Source organism: Mycetomoellerius zeteki, unplaced genomic scaffold (genome assembly GCF_001594055.1).
Source record: "Mycetomoellerius zeteki isolate Tzet28-1 unplaced genomic scaffold, Tzet1.0 scaffold93, whole genome shotgun sequence".
NCBI classification, from domain to species: domain Eukaryota; kingdom Metazoa; phylum Arthropoda; class Insecta; order Hymenoptera; family Formicidae; genus Mycetomoellerius; species Mycetomoellerius zeteki.
Genome location: NW_017257968.1, coordinates 1,080,755 through 1,092,605, shown reverse-complemented (window position 1 = coordinate 1,092,605; position 11,851 = coordinate 1,080,755).

Genomic DNA, 11,851 nt, shown 5'->3' with positions numbered 1-11,851 from the left:
CTTATAGACGATTTATCTTATAGACGTTCTATCTTATAGACGAGGATCCTCATTAGATTTAAATGTATAAATCATATCAAAGTATCTTACAATAGTTGTAAAACTGTTGTTTCTGAACGCAACCATTTTGTAGGTATTATATTATAATTAAGTTGAAATTTAAATAGTCATGCGAATTTTATTTATGGTTATTGCAGTAGTGTCTTGTTTATATAATAGGATTCATCATAAAATTGTTTTAAAATCTTAATAAATATATATTATATATATATTTTTGCGGCTTCTAAGGCTTATTTTCTCCAACGGATATCTTTTCAAGGAAATTGCAGTTTACAAGTTATCTCCGTGTTTACATAGTTAAACGCCAACTATGTAGGTAAATTACTTACGGTAAATTTCAGGCATACCACATATTAAACGCTAATTAAATACCAAGTATTTCACAATGTATATCGCGAGATGTGGAGTAAACTGTCAAATCTATTCCAAATTATCTTAATTTGTAACAATGCATAAATTTGATTGTCATTAATTTATAGCTGCGTTCGAGCCTTGAGCCTTTACGCGCTGTAGCTTTAGAGATCTTGTAATTGAAAGATCTAATAATTTTCATCTCAATACCTTTATCATTCATTACATGGAAAATGAAATTTACAGCGCGTAAGTGTTTGAAGCATACGCTCAGATTCCCACGAGAGTGAAGTATCTCTTTATTCTATACTCTGATGTTCACCGAATATTAAACAAGGGTAAAATAATAGTCTGTTTAACGAGAGATTTATCATCTCTTTGCGTATAGAAGGGTAGAGAGGACAAAGCGGGATGGAGATGTATCCTCTATAGTCTATTGTGTATGTAAATATGAGATATTCGGCCCGGGCTTAAAATTGAGTGGGTGAATTAATGGACTTCGAACCCTCATGCGAAGGGTGATAAACGTTGCAGAGGATATAGCAAATATTCGGATAGGAATCTGAATGCATCCCAGCAAATGTAGCCCAGTAGACATATTCGTGTAACGCTTCAAAAATTTTATTATCACATTGTAACGCCGCGCGCCATTGCGCAGCTTTTTTACCATTGTATATATTATATCTGCGTAATAACGGCACTTATAACGATAATGAAATTTTTATTACAGAATAGATCTGCTGGTACGTATTATGAAATTATTCGGAATGGAATTCGATTGGAATTATTCGGTTTTTTCTAGAAAACACAATAGAATTCTAAGGAATTCCGAATCCGCACAAACAACTCCATATACCCTAATCCCTGATAAGGCCGTAGTACAGATCTTTGCATAATGCATAATGCATAATGAGCTTTTTACAATGAGCCATTACCTAAGTTTTAAATCTAAAGCGGGGAGCACATAACACATAATGCATAAGGAAATGTATTAATTAAAGTCCTTCGTTTCCTTCCTTTCCGGTAAAAAATTTGCATTTTTTCATGTCATGCATGAATATGTATAAATATGTATAAACATACGTAAATATTCATAAACATGTATAATCATATATGAAATATGTCCATACATGATCATCCCTCTTTCTTTGTAAAATTACTTTTTAGTGTAACAGAAATAATAATAATAATAATGCAAAAACATTAAAAATAATTAAAAGGGTAATTTTCACACTATTTGTTTCAGAAAAAAATCAAGTTTGAAGAAATATAAAAAGGTTACTTATGTATAATTATATATATAATTATATATAATATGTATAATTATATATATAAAATTATGCATAATTGTGTATGAGCAATATTTTTTACATTTTTCCAAACTTGTTTTTTTCTAAAACGAACAATGCGAAAATTATCTCTTTAATTATTTTTTATGTTTTCACATTACTATTATTGTTTCTATTACACTATAAAGTAATTTTACAAAAGAAAAAAGGATGTTATATGAACATATTTTATATATGATTATACATGTTTATGAATACTTACTCTCTAAATCTGAATCAGTGGATAGTCACTAATTACCCAGTGACATACTTGGCACTGATAATCAGTGAAGTTCAACTAAAAAAGAAAGAATATTTGAGCATTATTTGACTAAAATACTGATATTTGCACGTTAATTTCAATCTTCCAATACCATATTCATTAAATTTAACAACTAAAACAAGATTAGTTAGATCACATATAATAAAGATTAGCTAGGTTAGGAATCTCACATTTAATTCACTGATTATCAGTGGCATACTTGGCACTGAGATCAGTGATTATCCACTGATTCAGATTTAGAGAGTATGTATGTTTATACATATTTGTACATATTCTCATGGATGAAAAATTTTTTACCGAGAATTTCTATGAAATAAAGAACTTTGATTGGTTGAATTTCTTATGCTTTATGCGTTATGCAAGAATCTGTGCTCTCCGTTCTAGGAGTTGGGAACAGAGTATTTCGACCTATTAGAAATCATGTGGAATACATGAATTCTAGTAGTTTGAAATTTATATTCTCTATTTCTCCGTTCCCTGTTCTCTCTGTTATCTGTCCCCTATTCCTTTGATTGAGAATTATTTATACTTAAGAATTATTTATACCTGTCGTGCTTACGGCATAAATTAACAGTTTGTGGCATGCATAAAGGTTCCTTTAGGGCTGTCGCATACACTTTCCGGCTTTTTACAATAAGTCATTACCTAAGCTTTGAGTCTTAAGCTACAAGAAATTGGCTAATCATAATCGATTATTTTCTTATATTGTGATTGGTTAATGTTTTATGATTTAAGACTTAAGCTTATTATAAGAAAGCCCGTAAAAAAATCAATCAAAAAATCCGAATCTTCTATTTCATGGAAACGAACGAAATGAAGGACTTTCATTGGTTAATATTTTTATACACTATGCCTTATGCGTTATGCAAGACTCAGTGGTTCTAGCTCCTATTTTTACATCTAATATAGATCAATCAAACGCATATCGCAGTAGATTATTTTTTGTTTAAAAATAGTCGAGCTTTTTCCCGTTGAGAAACAGGAAAGGATATTGACAAGACGATTCGTTTGTAAGATCATTTTTCAAGAAGATAAATTTCGTTATGGCTTTCGGATTGACGCAGTGGTTTATATCGTTTGCCATATTTTTGATTGTTCTGACAGTTATCACTTGGTCCGCGGTACATCTGGGAAAAAAAGAGCAGAATGCCACAGATATTATTCTGAGATTTCTCGATGCGGATTATTCAGTTGAATGGAAAAAGTATTTACGGAAAAAATATGTTTATGTCTACTAAAAGATGTCTTTTTGTCAACATGTTTATTGTTTCAGTAAATCACTTTATTCCACGATCGTGTTTAACTCAACGTCGCAAAGGGTAGAGAGTACCGACGGCTCGACGTTATTCACAAACGATCAAGGCTCTGAACCAGACAGTGCGTAATTTTACAAAATAATTTAAACTTTCTGTTCGAATCAGTTCGAATGAGAGTAACGCTGTCAATAACGCGAATTCTGATATTGCATCAGCAATATCACGTTCTACCGTCGGAAACTATTCATCGTGGAACGACGATATCACATACACACGTCTGACAGATTTTCATATTTGATTGACAATCGTCGAAATAAATTAGCGAGAAGGTTACAATATCGTAAGCGTAACTTTTAATTAAACACACAACTATTGTACTCACACATATGGATAAATCGTACATGTTGCGCAAGCGAAAATTCTTTAAATTATTTCGCAGACCACATCATATTTCGCAAACCGCACATTCGGCGCATTTAACACGCAAAGCAACATCATTCGACATGGATAAATTGTGGACATCAGGTTTGAGTCAATCTGCCGAAACTGAGCTTTCCGAACTTTCTCAAGACGAAAAGAATGGTACGTCGAACGTGTCTGTAATTTTCTCATTCTCCCAAACATAAGTGTCCGACACAGATTCAGCAAATATGGCAGAACAGATGAAAATAATGCGTATTGTGTAAAATTATGAAAACCCTTAGAAAGTAACACGTTATTAATTATCACCTTTATTTAAGCACATGCTAAGTCACTTTTATTTAAGCGTTCTGTTACTATTTCGTACATTTTTCTTATTATTTTATACATTTGCTGAAAATAGATGCAATAAACTGAAATGCGTTATTTGTAAGATTGTAACTACAGCGAGACCATAAAATGTCGTTAGTTTTTATAAAACGTCATAAAATTTCAGACAAGAAATTTCAGAGTTCTTATAATAAATCTATAGAGCACATTCTTAAATAATTATTTCTTTCAAAAGAGATAAAAACAATCAGGAAACAGTACGTTTTTCTAAAAAAAAATTGAGCAATGCAGTCCAATAAAATTCTCTGTCACGCGTTGTAATCCATAATTGTTCACCCTTTCGCCACTGCAGTGCCAAAGGCGGTTATATCTTGGTGTTGTCCATTTGAAGTGAAGCACAGAAAGGCGCAATAACTCCGATGACACGCTCCCCAAATGCAGCCCTTGTAATACCTACGCTAATAATAGGTTGCCATCGTTACGTCTGGGAGCAAGGCGCTTGTTATGGAGATGTATCGATGTGTAACATGGACGTATACAGAATTCTTTTTGGGAGGAGATATTCATCAAGGAGATATTCATTCTGTTATCATAGCAATTTTTGCGTTAATAAATTACTTTTTTGGATATTTTAGAATATCTTCTTCTCGTTTCTGATTTTGAATATTACGTTTGATAACTTTTATTTTTTTCCCTGAAGTATAATAGGCAAAATATAGTTATTAAAAATAAAATGTGTAATTCTTTAATATATTACTTTAATATTATTAAATAGAAAATATTTATTATAATTTTTCTAGGAAAAAGATTTAAAAAATTCAAAAAAGAACATTAAAAAATCTCTTGAGAAGAAAATATTGCTAAAGATTAAAAATATTAAACTAAAGTTAAATAAAAAGAAAAAGAGGAATAAGAAATAAAACAAAAAAAAGAGTTAAAGTTGTATTTTATATAATTAAAAGCGAAAAGTGAATAAAAATTTTCGGGGATTTAAATCTCCCAAACTTTTTTTCCTGGATACGTCCATGCTTTTCTGTTATCCTACCGCTACATCGTTTTATAACCCGAGGGTAATCAGTAATGTAGCCTGCTGTGGTGATTTCTACCACATCGAGAAAACGAAAGCCACAATCGGTTTCCTTTATTAATTGAGAATTCATACTTTTTTAAATTTATTTTGTATATTGAATAAAAATCTATATATGTAATACATATTCAATCATTATATTACAATATTAATAGTGATTGAATGCTGAATGCATGATTAAATGCTGAGTGTCCATATTTTTTCTAAAATAATTTATGTATGTGTAAATTCTGAAATATTTTAAGATTAATTATATTTTATAATTTTCGAAAAAACTTATAAAATCTGAAGAGGTTTAAGTATTTGTTTTTAATCTTCATAAATTTAAGATATATAAAATTTTTTAATGATATATGAGAGGATTATGTTTTCACCAAGGGAGCTGTTTTCACCGTGCCAAACCGTTTTGCGCATGACTGTAACAGCGTTAGCGTCGGGTGCAGGTGATTCAGGCCAGGTAGTCGCACGTGTGTTACAAGTCTAATCAGAGCCAGTATCGACAGATACATTGACGGATGCTGGTTACAGTCGGCGTTACAGAAACGAAAAGGTTAATAGCGTTAATACATCTCCGTAGAGTTTCGGTTAATGGCGTCAATCGGGCGCTTATCACGTTTTTTGGTGCCAATTCCAATATCTTTCGTCAAGCTTTATCTTGTGAGCTAGCAATCGAAGCAACCTTGTTCCGTATTTTGTCTTCCCATAAATCCGAAACGATATCAATCTCTCTAAGGGCGGTATTTAGTCTGTTCTTATTTTTTAAGTAATGTTTTGAGATGTTAATGCGGCTCTCTGAGTTGAGATTGGTTCATAACATCTTAAGACTGTACTTAAGACGATCTTAAATATAAGATCGGACTATGAATATCGATCTAAGAGACTAAAATATTTTAATATGTGAATGTGACGCAAAAGGATATATTATGAATAGAATGGTGACTCATAGTGACCCGCGTTATGGATATAAGATCTCTTGATCCTTTTGCAGAGTGCGGGGCTTACGGTACAGTCTAAACATTTTATAGGCAACATTGGGATCTTCTTACTGTTTATGTATTTAATTTGATTCCGAGACTGGCGGTTCTTTTGTTGGCAATCAATGAACGATTGCGTTAGTAGTGGTTTAGTAAATAGTTATTAGAAAGAAGATCAGCGAGGGTTTTCTCCGCGAAAGAAACCGATTCCAGTGACGGTGGTGTGATCTTGACAAGCATTGCGTAAATCAGCCCAGACTGCAGTCCATTCGTATCGTTACCGTCGTTTCGCAATGTCAGCGCACGTAGAACAAGTCGTGTGTTGCGAGGCAAAGACAGAGGCGAGACAACGTTGCTGCAAGCTTTTTGAGCGAGCGACGCATGGAGGTCGCAAACATCTGAAGCTAGCGTCGTCATGGATCACTGCGAAAAAACTGCCGGCTTTGCCGATCAGCGGTTATGTTTGTCGGGGATGTCGTCGCGAATTTCACAAGGTATCGATATTTCGAGATACAGATCGCATGTCGTTTCAATGTTGTATCGATGTCATGAAGAGGTTCCGTGCTGTGATGAAAAAAATTCCATTGAAAGGTGAGGGTGAAAGTTCAGGGCTGCGCGATTTTACTATCCCGTAACACTGTTCAACAAAAAATGGTTCTTTTTCGAACGTAAAACCGAAGGTAATCTGATGCCTGTAGTTTTTTTTAATATGATCCCATTCAAATTGTTTTGTCATATTAGTCACGTTATAACTTAAAGAAAAGCTATTTTAGTATACCTATTGTTTATTGTATGATATGTGACATGTTGAAGAAATTTATTACAATCAAAATTACATTATTAGGATTTTCAGTCTTTAAAAGAAATTTATTGTCGATTATAATTAAAAATATATTTATAATTAATATACAGTTCATGTACATTACATGTCGCGTCAGATGCATGTACAGTTCATGTTGCGTCAGAATTTAATATTTAATATTACGATATTGATAGTTCTTGTATTAATCTTTTTAACAGTAATGGGCATAAAACTTATATTAATATGTGTACAAATTACATAATTTATAGTGTAAATATTTATAATCGTGCATTTTTACAAAAATTGGTTTCTCTAATGGTGTAAATATATCTTATATTCAGAGTTAGATAAGTTAATATTTTTTAAAAACTAAATTAAGTTACAGTTAACGACTTAAAAATTAATTTAGTCACAAAGACAACAATAAATGATTGGACTAATGAGAATCGACACGCAGTGTCGGAGCCGAAACGTTCGCTTGTACAAATTAATTTTGATATAAATTCATAGTTATGCACACAACTGCGTGTTGGTTCTCATTAGCCCAATCGTTTATTGTTGTGTTTGTAAAACTCGAGAATCCAGAATTCTTTATTTTTTAATTTAGTTAAAAGTTGCATAAATAAAAAACTAATTCAGTTAAAGTTACGTTAAAAGTTATTGAGTTAACAAAATTTAAATAAAAAGTTAATTTTAAAAAACATTATTTTTATTAAATCATAATGTCCTAATTTTTCTTAAAACAGATGACTTTAAATAACAAAACAATTACAATATAAATCATCAGATAAAAGTTTAATATTTCATATTTTAATTTTATAAAATAACGAAGAAATAATTTTTTACTAGCATAGACTTTGCATTTAACTAAGGTTACGTTCGGAAAGCAGCGTTATTGCGTCATTTGTTCTGTATCGCTCATTAGGCAAAAAAACAAGAATAGAATGTCGCAATAGCGCTGATAACATTTTCTAAATACAGATCCTAAGTTCGTCAATTATCCACGTTCTCTTATTATCTTCGGATATTACGGGTGTTTCCCTACGAAAAAATACACTCAACTAGATATTGGCGGACCGAAATAATATTCAAATTAAGTGTTAATTATCCTATCTTCAAGTTGGAGATTTATTTGGGAGTTGACACTCCCCATGTGACGTTCATCACATAATTATTGATCGACTCTTTTCTCAACTAATTCTCTTTAATATTTAAGATTTTATAGAAAAAATGGCGTTTAAAGAAATAAAAACAATGTTAATTTAAAAAAGAAAAAAGTTAATAAATTAAAGTTTAAAAGTAACTAGATTAAGTTAATAATTAAAAAAAAATACAAGTCCCAATACAATACAAGTTCCCAATACAACAGTATATTTTATAATTTCTATGTAAATTTCTGTAATATTACATAACAAAATATATCAATATTATATTTATATTTTTATGATACATGTAATTTTTTTTCAGTGTAATATATCAAAATATGCTAAAATAATCCTTTTTGCAATTTTAATTGCAAATTTTTCTAAATGATGATTGTGCAGTGTTTGAACAACGGGGTCTCATAAGCGTCCAAATAACTACGGAAAACGATTACCTTCTTTCGTATGCATTTTTTGTTGAATAGTAATATTTTAATATAATTTGTCGATATTACAAATTGAAAGAAATACAGTGATAGATGTTTTCTCTATTGAAGAGATTGTAACAAAAAAAAATCCTTCAAGATGAAAACTTCTATTGTTGAATTCTACCACTTGATAATCGTGTGACTCTTATGTCCGTTTCCACCAATGTAGTTTTTCTAATTCTTAAAATTAAAGAAAGATAAAAAGTAAATTAAACCGAGATTAGTTAATCTACATTGGTAGAAATGGGACATAAATCATGCGATTATCTAATGGCTCTTGTATTTTCTGTTGTGTGTTCTGTTAATTATAAAAACTTCTTTATCATTTCTAGCAGGCGTCGCTTATTCACTGTATGTCGCTTATACACTGTATATTATGATGTTATACGTATATAATCAAATTAATTTCTGCGCTCTGATAATCATGTGTCATTTGCCGTTTCTTTTTAAATTATTTGTCATTGTCGCGAGTCCGAGTTTATAGCATCATATATGTATTATATGTACGTTGTTATTATCTGAAAAATTTTATAAACACATCGGATATCAATGTCAATGGACTTACAAGCTTTCTATGATCCTAGAATTAATTACTGTTACTCAGACTAATTATCAGAATGCATCATGGCAACCTAAGCACTTTGTGTTTAAGCAAACGCGTCATTTGACACTCATATCAAATGTACGTTCATTACACTGTGCCACATGGATTTAGATCACAAACCTGACAAGATGATCCTTGGACAATGAATTCAATTGGATGCATTAGTGTGCACTGATGCGTATCAAAGTCGTTATATACGAATTTAACATTAACACAAATGAAATGCAAACATGGCCAAAGAGTTCTGTATGGAGCCTAGAAATTTCACAAGTCAAATATTTGGCATGTGGAATTCCACATGCCAGATTTTAGAAACAAACATTGAAACTTGTGCGAATTTTAAGAAATGTACATATAAGATAGAAAGTAAACACTCGGGCTGTGAAGACCAAATAACGTGGCAATAATACACGTTAATAAAGGGTTTGCACAATTATTGAAGATATATGCAGATATTTTAATGGATGAGTTTATTTACAAAACAGCGCTCGAGGAATGTGCTTCGCAGTTTTAACTCAATAATAAAATGCATTTATATTTATCAATTGTGTGGGCGTAATACATGTTACACATACTACATGTACATTTGTATATGTATATACAAAAAAAATCAATCCGACAATTTATTATTATTTTTCTTCCCATGATGTTGGTACTCTACATGCCAAAAAATTGCAAGTTTCTGCTCACGAATGCAAATATTTTTATTTATAACATATACATTTTATCCAGCACAATAAAATATATTGAGGATTTCGTGGTTTAATATTTAAATTCTCCTTCATTTCTATATTTATATTAAATATAGAACATCTTTACGTCAATCTATCTTTAATGTGCACTAGTGCACATTGAGTGCCTCTAACCGAATTTGTTTGTGATTGAAAACGAATCCTATTGAAATTGCTTTGTCATTCTATTCTTTTTTTCGCCGTTTTCATTTGTTCTAAAAAAATTTTTTTTAATTCGACAGAAGAATGTCACGGATTTAAGTTTTGTTCTTTTAATTTATCTGCATTGTATAACATTTTGTATATGTTTGAGCTACTTTAGCTCAAAATCACTAAAAAAAATGCCATTTTTGATCTCTTTACTTTTAAGTCTAATTTTTTAAAAAGTGGTGTGATAGACTAATTTCATTAACGAATTCCCTTTTAGCGATAAAAGATCTATAAGAATTAAACAATGATTTGACAAAAAAGAATAAATCTCTAAGAATAAATCAATAAGAAAAAGATATAAGTTACTATATAAGAACTAACGCTGATATCGATGCGTACAATGAATTTATTAGTCAATTAAATAAAAAAATGAATTATAAACGTTTTGACCATAATTTTTAGTCCTCCTCAGTACAAATTAAAATATGTAAAAGCATATAAAGTAAATTTAATAATATGAATAAATTTTATTGTAACATTTATATGAATAAACATATTAATAATATAAACGCTGAGATCAATATTATTAGAGTGAAGTACATACCTATAAAAAAAAGACAAATAATTAAAAAGCATTAAGTTAAGATACTAATAATGTGTATAGATGAAGTTAAGAAACTTCGAATCATAAATTTTACATAACCATATAATCTCACATAATTCACTTATCCATGTGACTGTTTTTTAATATCGCTTCAAGGATCAATTTTTTATTATTAATGTAGTTTTTCGTTCAAAATTCAAATATTATCCCAGTTAAATTCGTGTAATAATTTATGTGTTATCTGTGATTACCAAGAATTGGTTAATATTTCTGTTGATGTGATTTTTGAAACACTCAACAATATTGATCTCACTTTAATCATATCGGCTTATTTTCACGTTGGCTCTCATTAACAACTTATATATCTCTCTACAAATATTATTTTATCTGATTTGTGGTCCAAAAAAGATTTTAATTTGTCAGAGTGTTATTGCAATAATATTTATTTTATTTCCTGCTGTTAAATAAATTCGCTTTTAATTATACACATCTTCTACTTACATCTTATATTTGCAAAATCGATGCATTTACGTTTCATTTTATTCAAGTTTGTTGTGCAACGTATTATGTCTATGTTTTTTTACCTGATTTATATGTTATGTCGTAAAAATTTCAAAAGGCTCGCAGGCGTTAAATTTCACTAATGGTTTCTCGGATTCCAAAGGATGTTTTATGTTACACTGTATTGAGTGCAACCTTCTTACGATCTATGCAGGCGACCACTCATCTTCTTAGGATCTACAGACATACTAACGTATGTCAGTTTTTATTACCAACAAAGGGAAGTTTCACAACTGTCCGGAACCGATTTGATTCTCCATGAAATATATTATAAATAAATATATTATAAAACGCGAAAATCTAAGAGAGAGAGAGACATGTATTTTTTTATACGTGCGCTAACTCATGTTTAAGGGGTGAAACACTCCTTTGAAAAAAAAACAGAATTTTTCTTTCGAGCGAATATCGTCGGAAGTATAAAAGATAGAAAAAAATTTTTTTAATAAGAGTTGTACGATTTCAAGAGTACTTTAAAGTTATAAAGAAAAAAATTTTTTTGTTTAACAAAATACCCCCACCACCCGTAATTTTCTTTAATTTTTAATTTTTTTATATACCAAATTAAAGATTATTTTTTTACAAATTCAACCATGTGTAATAAAGTTATAATACGATATATCATTTTCGAGAATTAATTATTAACGCTTCCGTATATACGCTATCCATGCTCATATGCGAAA